An 18,210-nucleotide genomic window follows, 5' to 3' on the forward strand; every position below is an offset into this window, starting at 1 on the left:
TAGCTGGTTTTAGGGAGTTGAGAACAAACGTATAAAGATGACATGACATGATCCGGTCATTCCAATTTTCCATAAATCATAAATTAATGCCCAAACCCATTTTGTTTAGAATGCCTCAAAACTGCTTTGAAATAGTAAGGACTGGGGGGCAAAATTCATTTAGATTATTAAATGGTTAGCAATAAAAACACTGCTTCTCTATGTGGTATTATAAAAAGTCCTCCCAAAAGAGGCATAATACTTTCTTTGGTGAGCTACTTAATGCTGTGGTCTTTACAAATTAAAAAAAAAAAAAAAAAATCAGGAATTCAAGCTTAGTCTCCTATACTTTAAATTTATGTTCCCAGATATGGTATGTATTAGAAATCTAGCTCTCTTTACTTAGAAACACATAATTTTCCTAAAGTCAAGGTAGTACACATAAGGAAAAATGAAAAATCAAGCAGCTCTCCAGTTAATTAACAAAAAGCTATAATATCCATTTACCTCAAATATCCTTTTTATTTATTTTGAGATAGAGAAAGAGAAAGACAGCACAGGTGGGAGAGGGAGGGAGGGAGAGGGAGAGGCGGAGAGAGAGAGAGAGAGAGAGAGAGAGAGAGAGAGAGAGAGAGAATCCCAAGCCGGCTCCATACCGTCAGAGCCTGATGCAGAGCTCGAACTCACTAACTGCGAGATCATGACCTGCGTCGAAATCAAGAGTCGGATGCTTAACTGACTGAGCTACCCAGGCAGCCTTACCTCAAATATCCTAATGTTTAAATCCAAATTTCTGAACATGAACAAAATAAGGCAGGGATCTGTTCTCAACAGTAAGTGAATGACTTTTGTCTTTATGATATTCTGTCCAATATTCTGCAAAGCTACCTGTAAGCTGTTACTCACAACCATCATACACTGTCATTCCATCAGGAAAAGTAAAGTTACAGTATGATGAAACCTGAAAATTCCTATGTAATGTGATGCCTAAGAATGTGGGTTTCTCAAGGGATATTAAGAATAGAGGATAAGGATATGCTTATATTAGTAGGGGAGGATGCGACATTTGGAATGAGATAATTTTTGGCTAACTGAATCAATGGACTGTATTTGAAGTTTAGGAGGAGCAAAGGGAGGATGAGAGGGGGTGTTATAGGAAATGAGAACATGGATGTAGGAGGAGATCATATTACACGGAGCTTTGAACCTGACCATAAAATCTTAGATGCTGTTCTGGGGGGAAAGAATAACTGGTGGGCTGGGGTGAGGACATTGAGCAAACACAGATGGAGATTAAAAATGGTCGCAAAATCAAGAAAGGAGAAAACATGGTGGGAAGGAAGTTGAGGGATATCCTGAATTATGTGGTAAAGTTTTGACGTTTTGTAATTCTGAAATCTTCCTGCAGATAAAGTTAAGGAATATTTAACAAAGGACAATTATGAAACATGGAATATATTTGTTGAACTATTCATTTCATCTTAAGTACCCTGCTCTATTACTAATTTTCTTTCATCTTTTTACCCTATGAAAATGAATGAAATTATCATTCTCCTCCAGTATTTAGTATCCCCCCACCCCTTGCAGTCTGGAAAACAAATGGGACAAAATGGAAAATAACGCATATGAATGGGTTACCAGGAAGGCATGGCTGGTCATTACAAGGTTTGACAAGTCCAGTGTTTGGGAATAGAGAAGTGTAACTAAACCTCAAATGTATGGTTAACCTAGACTGCTTGTCTTCTACATAATTTTTGCTTTTGTCTGGCAGTTGTAAGCACTTGAATTTCCAAAGACAGGTGCCAGGCAAGATCAGGGAAGAGGACAGAGCAATGCTGTCTTTCCTGTTTTCCTACCCCGACGGCTAAATTCCCCATAGGTGACCTGTGTGATCACTTCACAGGACCAGAGGGTCAGCAGCGATGGCATAAAGGCTGCAGCTGTTGCTGTGGTGCTAGGGCCACACTCTTCTCTTTGCCAGCCCTCTCTCTGGTCCTAGCATTAATCACAGCGGCACCAGCTGAGAAGAGAAGAAGATGCTAGGTCTTGTGCTGGGCACTTCTGCAGTCTGTGGAATTCGAGCACCTGGGTTTGAGTCCAGGCTCTCCTGCTTCAGAGTTGTGTGACTCTAACTTTCACCTCCCTAAGGCTGTTTTCTCCTATGTGACAGTAACATAGAAACTGTGCTATTATTTTTATTGTCATTTTCATATTGTATTTATATTCCTCACAACCGTGCTATGTGGTAGATACCATTTTATTCACTTGAAGGTCAAGGACATTGCTTGTGCTCCAAGGGGTACAAATGATAATTAACAGAACTGGAATTTACAGTAATTATATCCATGGCCAAGGTATTACAGTGGAAGATAGTAGGTTTAGCTGTTCAAGCTGTTGTTACATGAAATGTTATGATTTTAAAAATCCACAGCACAGAAGATGTGGTTTGTGTACTGAGAAAATACTCTGGAAACAAGGAACCATTACTTCTAATCATGCCCTACCACAGGCTGTCTTAACTTGTTTCTTCATATGCTCAAAATGATTACCAGGGCCCTGTGCAGCAAATGACAGACCTGAGAAACAAAGATAAGTCTTGGGTTTTTTTCAAAGGATTAATTGGGAAATATATTTTAAACACATCAAGATAAATTTAGCCAGTTGCATAACTCTCTTTTCCTGCTGACCTACACTCCCTTGAATTGGATTCCTTTCACAGCCAAATTTCACATATACCTTGTTTTTTATCCCTTTTCCTCAATTATTTCTTCTACATAAACACTTTTCCTGAATTCCATTTCCCACTCTTCCACTGGAAGGGTCATATTAGAAGACATCAATGACTTTCTTGTTCTAACTCCAGGGGAGTTAGAACAAAGCTTTTTTCAATTTTTTTTTCATTTTATTATTTTTTTAATCTTTGCGGCCTATCTGGTGTTCCTTGGTATTTTCATTGAACATGGAGATCCTGAGTGCCTATTTCCAGGTATGATTTTTTGTTTTGACTTGATTCTGTGTTTGTGCTACCCCTGTTTCCTGGTCTTTCATTACTTCTCCCCAGGTTTCACCAAAAGTGCCTTTGCTAAGGCTAAGAAGCTAAGGCTTTCTTATATCTCATTTCACCTTAATTATTACTCAAAACTTCTAAGTCAGGACCTCCTTGTCTACACTTCTTTCTTCCTTCAGCTCAGTACTTGCCTCAGTGACACGCTGCTTGGATGACTCTTCCAAACCCTAACCTCGACACAGTGGAAACCAAGCACTGCACTTTGTTCAACACCACGATCTTATCATCAAGTCAATTCTCAATGATGCTTCAAATCTTATGAATGAACTCAACGGGATTTGTCACACATGTTCAAAGCCCAGAACATACCCTTGGCTTATTAGTCTCATTTATTCTTTATTATCTGTCAATTAGTAAACCTTTTTTATCCTTCTACCAAAGAACCTCTTCTATATTTTTTTCTTCTACGTTCGTTGTTCAAGTACTGGCTGTGATTACATCAATACCAGACTTCTGCTTAGCTTCCAAGAAGACTACTGTTTTACCCGTCACTTCAGCATATACTTCACTAGCTGTTTAAATTCTGTAAAACCTGCTTCCATTATATTAACTTTCAATGCAACAATCCTCAGTAGCTTTATATATATATATATATATGTATATGTATATATATATACATATATATGTATATGTATATGTATACATATACGTATATGTATGTGTATACGTATATGTATATATATGTATATATACACACACACATATGTACATATACATATATATGTATACATATGTATGCGTGTGTGTGTATATATATATATATATATACACACACATTTTATATATATATATATAAAATAGAACTTTCTCTCAAGATTCCTCATAATTTGGCCTAATGCTAATGCCCAACCTCATTGTTATTCTACTTTCTAATTTATGCAAAATGGTCTATTGAGCATATTCTCTTCACTATCCAATGAAAATAGTAACTTTGGCATTAATTTCATGTCTTTGTTTTTCTTTGTTTTTTTTTTCTTTAGTGAAAATATTTACTTCGTTCCATTGATTTATCAAAACCCTTTCAGATCATTATCAGAATTTACTTTCAAGTAGCTTAATATAATTACTGTATTAAGACGTTAGTAGTTATAGAGATCTGAGTTCAAATTGTGACTCTGGGATTCCCTAGGTGTGTGATTTTGCATTGGTTATTTAACCTAATTCCAAGTTTTCTCATCTGGGATACACACACAAACAAACAAAGAAAACAATCTGCCTATTTAGACTACTGTAGCAATGAAATAAGATAACTACTTGGCATAGTGTTTGAAAATGTAGTCATTAATTTTTCAATATTCTTAGTGATCCTACCTCATGCTAGGGGTGGAAGTTGCAGAACTGAGTAAGATACAGATGCTGTCAGTCCTCTGTCACTTACAGTTTTGTAGGGAAGACAGACATTAAACAAATACATATACAATGTTCATGTAATTTTCATGTATATTGCTGAAGAATACAATTGTACAAGAAAAATGATGGTGATTTAGCTTGAGTGGGTAGTGGGAATGAGGTGGACAGACAAGGCTTTCTTGAGAGGACATCTAAGTGGAGTTCTGAAGTATAAACAGAAGTTATACAGAAAAGTGTTCAGAAATAACTCAAAAATAGCTTATTGTTGTCACTGTATTGTTAACTGCTTTTATTACTATCTTCTTGAAACCTTTCCCAAACAGTTCATTCCCACTGATTTCTGTTCTCTGAAAACCTATGGCATTATTACATTATTTGACTGCCATTGGACTTTCTTTATGTTTTTGCATCATGTTTCACTTTTATTACTCTGTGTTTCTCCCATTTGTGGAAATGATCCTATACTTGTCTTAACCTGCTTTGGAACCAGCTTAAATACTCTTAGGAAAACTGGATATTCCAAAATTGAGACTTCTGTGGTACTTTCTACATAACTATGATAACTGACCATTGCTTTATGTCAAGTATGATTTTTTTTTTCTCCAAAAAATGCCCATGTAGGGTTTGAGAGCAGAAAACAGGTCAAATTTATCTTTCAAATATAAATCCATAATGTTGATATCATAAAGTGAACACAAAAACAAGTATTTGTTGAAAATATGTTTGCTGACTTTGGCAGATTTGTGTCTCTAAGTAATTTCTACATTACTCAAGGTAAGACTCCTTAGTTCAGTTTTATTTACCACTAACATGATATAGCACAAATGATACTCTGTGTGTACTATATGTTGACTGATCACAGAGACGCATTTCATATTTTAAAGATAATATTTTATTATTCTTTGACTATAAAATTTGACATATTTTTAAAAATGGTATGAGATGCATGATCCTATTTATTTTTCTCAACTTCCTGTCCAACAAGATGAAAACAACTTTAATATGAAACAGTAGTTTGCGAATTCAAAAATAAATAAGACATAATCATCCCTTTGTTAGTGAGAAGTCTCTGAATGTTGCTCTGAGTGCTCTTTCATGGTATATTTTTCTGAATTTGAAACAATGGAACAGGGGTTTTAAAGTTCTCTGCTTAACTCTTTTGAGCTTATACTAAGAGTACAATTGTCATTGAAGTAATAGTTCTCCTAAGACCCAATGATGAGTCAATTTAGAGCTATTAGGGAAAAAAGGCCATTTGGTGAAAAATTATATGTAAACACTCATCTCAAGCACTACTTTGCAGCATATTTTGAGAAGAGTGTTAAACACTTCCTCTTAAATAGGAACAAAATGTCAAGATCTCAGTACAGCTCAGTTGGGTACTCCTCTTGTGGAAGAATATATGTTACATATACTACTATTGGTATAACTGGTACAATTTTTGCCATTTTAAAGTAAATAAATCTTCACTGATAGTAAATTCTTCAATAAGAGTATTTTTAACTTTTTAGATACAAATCTACAAAAACTTGTCAACTATTAATATTGGAACAAATACCATACTGCAAATATTGTTTCAGAGATAAAACGGACATGTTAAAAAGTTACTGATTTTAGTTCAAGTGCAGTTATGAAGATAGCCATTTAACAGTCTGTTACCTTCAGTTACTTGACTGAAGTGATGTGTATTTAAATCATGTATGGTTATGCTATAATTTCAAGTTACCAAAACATCTAATGAAAACATAGCCATGCTTTCAAAGTAATTATTGGCATTTTTTTTATGGTAAATTCACTGCAAGGCTCATTTTAGAAATGGCATGCTTTTTATAATTATGCAGCTCTAACGATGGTATGTATATAATATATATATTTATATATATTATATATATTTATATATTATATATATTTCATATATATACATAAAACTATTATATATATATTTATATAGAGAAACAATTAGTGGTTTAAGTATACTGTATATTGCTTTAAGCAGCTACATTTATTACCTAGAAAGGAAGCTTTTGTGCTCTGAAACTCAGTTTTAAAAGTTATGAAATACATAATTCAAAAATGATTTTTAAATTTGAACTATCTAACATGTAGACACTAAATACGTAAGACAGTTAAAACATTCGAAGGACAATATATCTGAAAATCTCAATATTATTATTATATTATAAAAGATGTGAAGTTAGGTCTGTCCTATTATAGAAAATAAACTAAAGAAAATGTGTTTGTGAATATTTGAAAGATTTGAAGTTTGATTCCATATTATCTGAATAATAAAATAATACAAATATTATAAAAGATGCTTTTTATTTTTTAAGTTCCAGTGGAGGTGTATGTGCCTATAGTTCTTGTAAAGAACTTTGTAAATAAAACTATCGCAGGGAAAAATCAACACGCGTGTTTAAAAAAATCTAGGAATTTGACAGAGTGCTAATGGCTGCTGTATCATGAGATGTCCTTTTCATTTCTGAAAATATATTATTTAATGTTTGCTCCTTAAACAACAGGCAGGTAACACAATGTCTGTAGATAATATGCCTAAATACGTGCACGAAGAGCTTACCACACAGCAACAGCATGTTTTCTCTGCAAGGAGAAAAGATTCAACCCAAATGCAATGAAAAGGAAGCATATGACAGAGTTGAACCAACAAATGTAAAATGGCATTTACATTTTTTGGAAGCAAAGAAAATGAAGCAAAGTGGGACAAAATGATGATTAACTGTTTTTTTTTTTCTATTAAAAACAAGAATATTTAAAATTGGTACTTTTAAAGTCATAATAACTATGCTGACACTGGTGGTTATTCATTTACTCAAATTAACAAATATTATTAAGTGTCCAACACGTCAGAAGGCTTGCTGTAGAAAACTGTGTAGACTGATAAAAAGAATATACTCTTACACAAAAGTGTAGGTTTCACATCTCATCAGAAGAGAAAATCTCCAAACTAAAAGCATTTACGTTATCCAGAGCACTAGAATCAGAATGAGAAGTACTTGGCATCACAATTCAGCATCTATTCAGCAGAGTGTTTTACTAGGTTAAACATATTTGATCACAATATCTCTCTGTGGTAAAGTGACAGAATTAAATCCTTTTCTAGCTAACATTGTGGTTAATACAAAATGGTTTCTAAACACTAGGTGAGACTGAAGGAAAACTGCTTTACTTTGACTCCATGTTTCAGGCAATATTTATACTTTCCTCACAATGAATAGCTAGAAATTTATTAACTTATTAATTAGTCATAAGTAAAGAGCTAACTTCAGTCATTTTCAGTCAAAAACATGCAATGATTTTGATTATGATGCTCTTTTCCTAACCTGCCAACCATTACAGAAAATGAGATGCTTTATCTAGAATCAAAATCAGTACGTTATGAACAAAATTAAATGCCATATTACAATGTCTTTTTTTTTTTCAATCACAGACATGAAGGTTGTATTTTTACACAACTCTGTATATTCTGCCAAATTCCAAAGTCTGAATTCTAGTTAATCCATGGTCTACTCTCTGAGAGTATTACTGAATTAATGTTTTATGCATGCCAAATACATGGTGTTCACAGAGAGGGGGGAAAAAAGGCATTTAAGGAGAGCTGAGGGAAACCTGCTCCCTGTCAAACTGCTCAACCCCTGAAATACCTGATTGTTAAGCAAGCTGTGTCATCTCCTGCCAATTAAATCTTGATGGGGGAAGATGAAAGGCAATTCTTTTACCAAAATAAAATTTGCCTTTATCCTCAGAGAGCTTTAATTCGAAACTCAAACAATGGTGCATAGTTTTCTTGTAATGCTACCTTCAGTTATTATCTTTTGAATGTTAGTGTGTACATATTTCTGCCTTTGCCTTCTACTTGTCTCCTTGCCCTCTCACCTTAAAACTCCCACTTTCTTACACTGTCAGGAAAAAAAGCTGCTGCTGAACATCACATTGCTTATTATATTTATTGCTTCCTGTGTGTTAGTCTCCAGGAGTGAAAAGTAGACTTTAACACGGACATTATGTTACAAGCAAGAGCACCCAAAGAATCTCTGTCATACTCAGAGTACTGAAGAACATAGAATTTCTATTCTATTTTGAACAAAGGGCCCAAAATATAAATTAATATGGTAGTTGTTGCTGTTATTATTATTGTGCAATAAATTCCATTGTTAGCCCTACCTGTTATATCAAAGTGGATTTTGAGGTATATTTCTTCCTTCCTTCCTTCTTCCTGCCTTGCTTCCCTTTTTGACTCCTCCTTCCTTCCTTCTTTTCATCTTTCCTTTAAGATTGGGCATGTACATTCTCCAACTACTTCTTTCCTGACTTGCTGCATAAAGGCTCTAACGGCCAAATAAGTTTCAATTGCAGATCTGTGTAAATGTTATTATGAAAATTTTATTTACTCTGTTCTCTATTAAGGCCTTATGCATATGAGGGATAAAACAATTATACCAACAAAAAATCAAAAGTGTAAAATTTCAGCATAGTTGTATGTTAATGACTATGGGTTATTCCTGACATAAAGGTGGCAATATATGTCAAATGTATATGACTCATATTGAAATATGGAGTACCCAAGATTTTCTTTTTTAAGAGACTATTTGGTGCTATTCAAAGGTTCAAACTAGCTGAGGATTTGTATTTCTCATTCTAATATGTATGCTGTGACTTTTTATCCAGGAAAAATATGAGAAAAATTAACCCTTAAAAGACAAAGAAATGATCCCTAACAGTTCAGAGTTTATGATGTGAATCCTATCTGCAATATATGTATCCTATTTCAGACAAATTTCCTAATCCTTTTTACAGAACTTATCACAAGTTGCTTGTGCTGCTATGAGAGTATATATTAGTTTAACTGTAATACAAGAGAAATGAGGGAAACTAAGGAAGTAATGCATGGGTTGATATCAGGAAGATCAGACGGATTTATTAAAGTAAGTATCAGGGGAAAGATCCATCCAGGAAATAGAAAAAAAATAAAAACAAAGACTCAAAGGAAGAGAGACTGGGAATGTAAAAGAACTGAAAGAAGAAAAGAAACTCCAGAGTTTCAGGAGAGGATAAAGGAAGAGTACTCAAAAAAGGATGCAGAGGTAGGAAGGACTAAGACCAAAAAGCAGATTTCCCTAACTGCTAGGATTAAAAGAAAGCAAGAGAATGTCCTTAAACCAAGGTAATAGGCCACCAACTGCTTTCTAAGAAGCATGCTCTGGCTTCAGTGTAGAAACCGGACCGGACAGGCCAACTGGTAGAAGAGAAGAGGCAGCGAGGGAAGAGTCTTACTTTATCAAATGGAACCATATGTCAATGGTGACTTTTACATCTCTGGTCTACAGTCTGGCAGAAAAGCCGACCTAGTCTACTACATATGGCATAATCTGTAAGAGGCAGTTATCTTTTTGTATTTCCTAAATCCTTTCTCATTACATTTAGGATCACGGTTTCTTGCCATTTTTTTTTTTTTTTTTTTATGCTCTTGATCCACTTTCTCTGACCTCAAATATGGCTTGCTTCTATGAACTTAAATTATGTACATTTTCAATAGTTTTTATTTTGTTACTATATTTTAAGAATTTATGTCCAATTAAGGTTAAGGTTCTAATGTAATTATTTTATCCACTTATATTCCAGAATATTCTTATGCATATATGAGAAAATATCACATATGTGCATAACATCCACCAGATAGAAGACTGGGAACAGCTGTTGTAACAGCCAGAATCCCTGAAAATACCAAATAACAGGACAGTGGAATCTATACTTATAACAGCATAATATGATACCAATTCTAAAAAGAAAAACCACCAGGAACAACACCCTTTGGGATATAAAAACTCATAAACCTGAAAAGTCCCACAACCTCATAAAATACTGAAAAAATGCCTTTGCTGTGGATATTTGCAATGATAGTTGGATGACAATGCCCAGGCAAATTTCACCTGTATATAAAATTGATCTGTTTTAAAACAATCACTTTTCCCACAACAGACATTTATTTCCTTAAGTTAAATGGAAAATAAACTAAAGCCTATATTTATAAATACATGTTCAGGCAGTCTAAGTTGACTTATATTCCTCATACTACACTTTCACAATTTTGTCTAAGACACTGGCATCACTATGGATATAAATATACACATACATACAATATATATTATATATAGGTTTATGTACAAACGTCATATATATAGATATACAACCTTACACATATATTTCCTATTGATAACAACTGTAGAAAAAAACAATTATAGAGAACTCACAATAGGAATTATCCTTGTTTTAAATATAAATCAAACTGCATTCACTTTAATACTTTTTTGTAAATCTGACTTATCTCTTTGGACCTATTGAGGTCTGTGACCATAAATAATTTTGTTTCTGAATTTTTCTTTTCTCATGTTTTATGTCAACACTCAACTAGTCTCCACCCTGTTCATTAAACTTTTTTTTTTCTAACAGATGTTGCTTTTTCCCTTTTTCTCTTTCATGTTATCCAGGAAAGATCAAAGCGTTTAGTCATTCTTGTCCACTGTATGCAGAGGTGTGTGGGTGAAATTCTGCATGATTCTTGTGCTCTGGTTGCTTTCCTAATGTTTTCAATTATTTCCTTTGATAATATTTGATATGTGTTGACTGCTTCAACTAACAGAAATCATCTTAAATCTAGCTACTTTTTGAGAATAAAGGGCAAAAGCGTAAAGTACTGAAACAATGTTCAAATGTTATCTGTTTTAAAGAGGCAACTGACTCATTTTCAATAAAGAAATAGTACTTTTGTGAAAGAAACCATACAATTCTTCTCTGAAATTACTTGTTAATGTTTATAATCAGACCATGAGCCCCTAGAGAAAGTAAAGGGTAACTGTATTTTTAAAAATAAATATCTAAGGTTATTCAATTTATTTTAATTTTGGAAACAAAAACTTGATACAAAGCTTGGCATCCATGGAAAATTTTTTCATGGCTTTTTTTTTTTTTTTACATGTTTGGCAATGAAAGTGAAGACAATATAGTAAACTAGAAAAGAATCTGAATTAGCTGTCAGGAGAACTGAGTTTAACTTCAGCTTTTGCCACTAAGTAACCATCATATTTTAGAAGCAATCTGAGCTTCAATTTCCTATATTAAATATGAAGGATAGAAATCTGATGAGCTACATGCTAATGGTAAGCTTTGGTATTTCATAAACATGTATTTTTGAATAAGAATTTCACGGAAATGTGGTCACAGTTTAACTCTGGATATAATTTTTTTTCATAAAATTTTTTTAAGTGAGACATCAGATAGTGCTCAGCTCTGTGTTCAGCATAGTACTAACCTGAAGTAGTTACGTAGACATCAAATTTTCCAACTTAATTTCTGGTACTAAAATCTTCCCAGATCATATCTTTTTCCGAGCAGCATAGTTGAAATATACTTCTTATTTCTGTCTTAGGAGATTAGTAAAGTTTTGGACTTGTTAAGTGCAAAGTCGAAAAGCAAATGTGACTAATTTTTTTGTTATTCATGCATTCATACAGCAAACACTTCATTTCATTTTTTTTTTTTTACCTGAAGTTGATTTTAATCAAGACATTGGAAACTACTGATTGCCTCTGATGTACTTTATAAACAAGGGTATGTCAGTTCACTTCTAGTTTTCTAGATGTTTGCATTGTAAAAATGGTTATATTTTGCTTACCATTTACATCATCTTTTCCTATTCATCTGTCAGGTGAGTTATTACACCCCATTCTAGGGGAAAAAAAGATTTTTACTTACGTCTAAGAGACTATGGAATTTTAGCATGAATTTTAAAAAAATTCCATAATGCTGTTAGCAAAAATGTGATGTAGTGTCAAGGTATTATTAGCTAGAATTGCTATCTAGCATGAGATAATACAAAGAAAAGGTATTCCTTATGGCAAATCTTACATTTGCCTCCAAGATTTAGGCCAGCAAAGGGCAAGAAATGTGGGGCACTAAATATTCATCCTTTCCAGGTTAAGTAATTTAAATATGAGGTAAGACAGCTATTAAATGCCAACAAAATGTAAATCAAAAGAAAAAAAAAGTTTGCCAGGATAGAAGCACTTAAAAGGAGCTTGAACCCTGGCATGTATACAGAACCCCATTTGCAACATTAGAAAGATTCAGACTTTAAGCCTCTGTGTAAAGCTTTGTGATCATCACAAGTGAGGTAACTTGCTGAAATAGAAGCTAGTCCTGTATTTAATCACTAACCTATTTTCTTAAGTGAATATGCATAATGCATTCTAGGTAACTATTTTTTTTATCACGTGAGAAATCTTGAGGTGTGAAAATTTTGAGGAGACCAATTTAATGTCATTTCGGTGGCAGCAAAAGTCACACAATGAATCAGTGACAGACCTGTGAATTGATTTTAGATCCCATTAGACTCCCTTTTTAACCACTCAGCAATTCTTGAGATTGCTTTCAGTGACCAAAGATGCAAAATTGAATTAAAATGTCAGACTGGAAAATAAAAATAAAATAAAAATGGAAAGTAGTCATTCTATACAGTTTGATTTCTGACAATTTGAAACTATATTGCCTGCATGTAAATGTACAAATCTCAAAACTGTGCATAGACCCTGATACCAAATTTTCTATCACTTATAAAGGAATAGATCTAAGTTACTAAAGTGTAAGGGCGAAATATGCAAAGACAGAAGCAATTGTGTTAAATAAAATTTCAAGGCTTATGCTGGCCAAGTTTTTAGACAGTGATTAAAGGATGTCCTTTCATGTAAATTTACATTTCTCTAAATGCATTTGTTTTGGCCAGAATTTCTAAAGACTCTTAAGTACAAAATTAAATTTGAGTAAAAAAAATAGTTTTTTCAAATACATTAATATTCAATATCTTCATAGGCATAAGTAGATTAAAAAGAGCCATTTATATTAAGAAACAGAATAGTAACTGCCAATTTTCTGTTTTTTGATAATTTGCCATATAAATTACATATTTTTGGTTTATTAGAGAATCTAGAATTTTATATAGATCAGCATCCAGATTTCTCTATATTCTTGAGACAGTACATAATCAAAATATTAAGAAAAAGAGGATATGTTTCACTAACTTTAAATGAGAGAAAACCAATTTTTATTTTTTTATATTTTAAGTATTCTATTTAAAATATATTGCTATTAATGCTACAGATTCTGCATTTCCCTTTGGGATGAAAAAGAATTAAAATTCTCCTTGATTATAAAACATACTACCACTCTCCTGTGTGTTTGAGTAGAAGCACAAGCAGGTATGCTTTGTTTATCTTGGCTCAATATTAAGATTACACAGAGACAGAATTAGTAGAATCAGAAAGTATGTTTCTGTGAGGTATCCTAGCATTTCTTTTACTGAAACATGACTCCCTGATTATATTATTACCATATCTTATAATTTTTTTTTTTAACGTTTATTTATTTTTGAGACAGAGAGAGACAGAGCATGAATGGGGGAGGGGCAGAGAGAGAGGGAGACACAGAACCGGAAGCAGGCCAGGCTCTGAGCCATCAGCCCAGAGCCCGACGCGGGGCTCGAACTCATGGACCGTGAGATCGTGACCTGAGCTGAAGTCGGACACTTAACCGACTGAGCCACCCAGGTGCCCCATTACCATATCTTTTAAAAGATTCCATGAATTTATCACTGCCATGAAATTTTACCAAGATGACAGGCACTGTCACATTTTTAATACAAAAAATTTAATGTTTCTTTCAAGAGGCTTCCAATAATGCAAGCTGTAATTCATTTCACTTGCAATTCATTGTTTTGAGAGGTTTTAGACTTGAGTATTAATGAACACACAGTATATGTTGTTGAATAGTAGGCTTTCTTTCTTTTTTAAGGCTTAATAATATTCCATTTTATGTTTCTACCACATTTTATTTATCCATCCATCTGTTGATGGATATTTGGGTTGTTTCTATATCTTAGCTACTGCAAATAATACTGGAATGAATCTGAAGGATATTATGCTAAATAAAATAAACCATCACAGAAGGACAAATGCTCTATGATTCCACTTAAAGGAGGAACCTAAAATAGCCAAAGTCTCAGAAATAGAGAGTAGAATGGTGGTTGTCAGGGACTGTGGGTAGGGGACATGGGGATTTGCTGCTCAACAAGTATAAAGTTTCAGTTATGCAAAATGACTAAATTCTAGAGATCGTCTGTACAGCGTTACGCCTATAGTTAACAATAATGAACCATGCACTTAAAAGGTATTAAGAGAGTAGATCTTGTGTTAATTATTCTTACCACAATTAAAAAAAAAACATTAAAGAAAACATGATGTAGCATCATTCCAATAAAGTATAAGTAGTACAATATCAGACATAAGATTTACGTTACCAAAAAGCAATATGCTAGGATGATTATGGCAGGAGACTAATTAGTTGTGTGATAGAAGTATGATGAACCACGCTAAAATTCAGTTTCCCAAACTAAAAAATGGAGACAACACTTTCATCACAGAGTTGTGAAAATAAACTGCTATAAAATACTGATAAAGCCATCAACTATCCCAACAATGACAGGCATTAATATTAATACACATAATGAAAAAATCATGGGGAATAGCTGTAGCAGGAGAGAAACTAAACAGAATAACAAAGGATAAATCAGATGTATCATTTTTATAAAAATTTCACAGAATAAGTTATAACGTAAAAATGTAATTAAAAATAAAGCTCAGATTTTTCATTAAAATCACTGTTTCTAAGTACTGTATATTTTATTTCTTTCTATTTAGTTGTTTTTTGTTTGTTTTTTATTTTTATTTTTTAAACAATGTGTCTGAATTGCTTTCACATATGCATTACACAAAATAGCATTCTCTGGATTTACAAGCTTGGAGAAATCATGCTTTTGTGAGATACACTATGGGTGAGAAATTCACATAACTTTGCATATGATAGCTTAATGTTTTATGCACAACATAAATTCAGCTTATTTGTAGACTTAGAAGTGAAAATTGAGTGTGCATGAACCACAATATGCTACAAAACGTGTTTCTCTAATTATCCCAAAGGAATTGGGAAGGCATTTTTTATTGGAGAATTTAAACAGTGTCCTCTTCTCATCTGTATTTCACCTAGTAGCTTAGGAGATTTGGATATTATTTTTATTTTTACTTTCCTGTAAGGATTTTAAATATATTTAATATCTTTCACTCAATATTAGTTTAGGCTCTCATCATGTCACCACTCAAACGTTTGCCACACTCTCAAAATGGACACAGCTATATGTCCATTCATCACTCCGTAACCCCTCCCAATTACATTTACACCAAAAATGTGTTTACATGAAAACATGTTTTAAAGCCAATCATAGCGATAATAGTAGTCTCTTCAAAAAATTTATATTGCTCTTGACTGGCTTCCCCAAATTCAAGTTGATCCTAATTTTCCAGCCTTCTTTTTTGAAATCACTATACTCTCTGCACACTGGGATATTTGCCATTTCCTCATTTATGACTCTGTCCTTTTATTCTGCCCTTCTAGTCTCGACTATCTTTCACAACTATCAATACTTCACTCATTTTTCTAAATCCAACTGAAATGTGAATGCCTTTGTTCACTTCATGAATTCCCCTTATTTACAGTCATCACCTGTTCAAACCAGGCAATGAATCTGAAGTATTGTTGAGTATTTTCAAAATATAAAATAAATACAACACAAAAATCCTTAACTTAGTCCTCTAAATTAGAATGAATGACTTCCTCACTCCTCTTCCACTACATGCTGTTAGTAACTTCCTTTGAAAGGAGCATGTTGTGGTCTCAGACACAAACCACTGAACAGGATGCTTGCCTCAGGTACATTTACAAAATACCCATGAAAACCTTACCTTTCTCAAGCGTACAATGAGAATATAAGGGTACCTAGCTCATCAGACTTTGTGAAGAATGAATGAGGTAACAAATTCAAAGCACTTATTCCTCAATAAGTGTTAGTTGTTGGGAATATAACTATTATTATTACTGATGTTTCACCTATGTTTAAGTTAGAGATTTACATGTATGTTAGCTCTTTGGGGGCAGACATTTTTATTTATATTCCTCACTATTATTATGAGGACGTGGCTTAGGAAAAATGTTTCCTATATTGTTAGTAAAGTCAGTTTTATCTCTATTGAATTAGTCATCTGAATACAAATTGCTTCCAAGGTCATTTGGGCATTGATTGTAGCAAGTGAGCAGAAATGTAGCTACAAATCTAAAGAACTTAAGATATAAATGTTATGCTTCTATTATGCCTAGTATCTACTCAAATCTATTTAATAAATAAAACTTCTATTGCAAAAGTACTGGTTTTCTCATTATGTCTTTCCTTTTCACCTCAGTGCTGTTCTCATCACCTCACGCTGATTCCCATCACCAGCCTTTGTTATTTCTACTTCCCCGGCTCTCATCCTGTCCAAATTAACCACATGTGTTAAGTCTGGAGCAGCTGAGCGCCATGAGGAGCCCATGACCAGGGGACATCACACTAGGGCAAGGAGAGCATCCTCAGATGTGAACACAGAGAAGAGGGGACACTATCTGCTTAAAAACTACCACAAGGTATCTTCTTACTGTACTGTCAGGTTTACCTTCTATCATATATTTCCTAAAAATAAGTAAATTTGTGGAACTATATGTTCTTCATGATTAAAATTAAGTACCAACAAAACTAGGGAACAAAATTAAAATTTGCAATACTAATGCAAAGTGATAACGATACCCCTGTGTATTGTAAAAAGTAAATACCTTCTTACAATATGAACATGGTTCTAGTGTCCAGAAGCTACAGTCTTTGGGTCTGGTAGACCAACCCTCCTCTGTGCTCTGGAGTGACTGAATTTTCTAACCACTTTTCTCTCTTTCAACCACAGCAAAACCTTCCTTCACACAGTCCACTCTGACCTTACTTTGGCTTATTCTTGGCAGGAATACATCATTTGCATATCAAGTCAACCTTTGTTTCTTTCTCATTAGCCCAAGAAAATTAAAGGAGATTTCTTGACACTCACATGATCATAATCCCCAAGCAAAGAAACAAATATCTTAAATGATTATGAGGTAGTTATCCAAATAATTTAGTATGCAATTATATTAGTTTTTCAGATTATCATCAAAGTGAACCATATGCAACAAATCTGCAAGATAACTTGCTGATGCCTATTTGAAACACTGCAAGAGAAGGCAAATATATTCTGATCTGTGGAAATTCAGTCTAAGCCTACTCTGCTATTTTCCTTAAGGCAACAGGGTTTAGTACTACTCTTCATGTTTACTGTAAAATGTAATATTGGTAACAAATTAAAAGTTTTTATGGGTACATATTTCTTCTTAAAATAGATCATATGAGGAATGAGTGCAGAGGAATCAATCAAAAAGACATAGATAGGAGAAAGAGCAACTTGGGTAGTCTATACCTCCAGTGACCGGCTAGATCGAATAAATGGAAGGTCTTCGATCCATACTAGCTCTTGAGGGTTCAGGAGAAGAAAAAATATTTTGATTAACATGCTGTATATGAGTCAGTCCTTATACCTATGTTGATTATGAATGAAGATGTGATTCAAAAGCTGAGTACATTAAAGACTTTTAAGAAGTAATTGACAATGACGTCATTGAACCAATATGGATAGCCTTTAGAAAACTATTTAATTTGGTCCAAATTATTTTTCTGGCAGTAGGTAAACCAGATCTGATAAAACATGAGACTAAATACCCTAAGAATTGAATGCTAACATTTCCATTTTTATCTGACATTGTTCTTAGGAATAAAACACAGTGAAATACTTTGAGGAAAAAAA

At 33.5% G+C, this 18,210-nt stretch overlaps 1 protein-coding gene and 1 long non-coding RNA gene across 5 annotated transcripts in view; one reads left to right on the top strand and one right to left on the bottom strand.

Annotated features, from left to right (window-relative positions):
* SEMA3A (semaphorin 3A) overlaps positions 1 to 18,210 on the bottom strand; it is a 469,306-nt gene that overhangs the window by 104,636 nt on the left and 346,460 nt on the right. The gene's annotated exons all lie outside the window — the stretch shown is intronic.
* Positions 1,749 to 17,596, top strand: LOC132679130 (uncharacterized). The gene is made up of 3 exons (XR_009609985.3): positions 1,749 to 2,148; positions 16,753 to 16,972; positions 17,516 to 17,596. It is a non-coding gene; the product is annotated as an uncharacterized LOC132679130 (long non-coding RNA).

Source organism: Panthera onca, chromosome A2, assembly GCF_046562875.1.
Source record: "Panthera onca isolate mPanOnc1 chromosome A2, mPanOnc1 haplotype 2, whole genome shotgun sequence".
NCBI classification, from domain to species: domain Eukaryota; kingdom Metazoa; phylum Chordata; class Mammalia; order Carnivora; family Felidae; genus Panthera; species Panthera onca.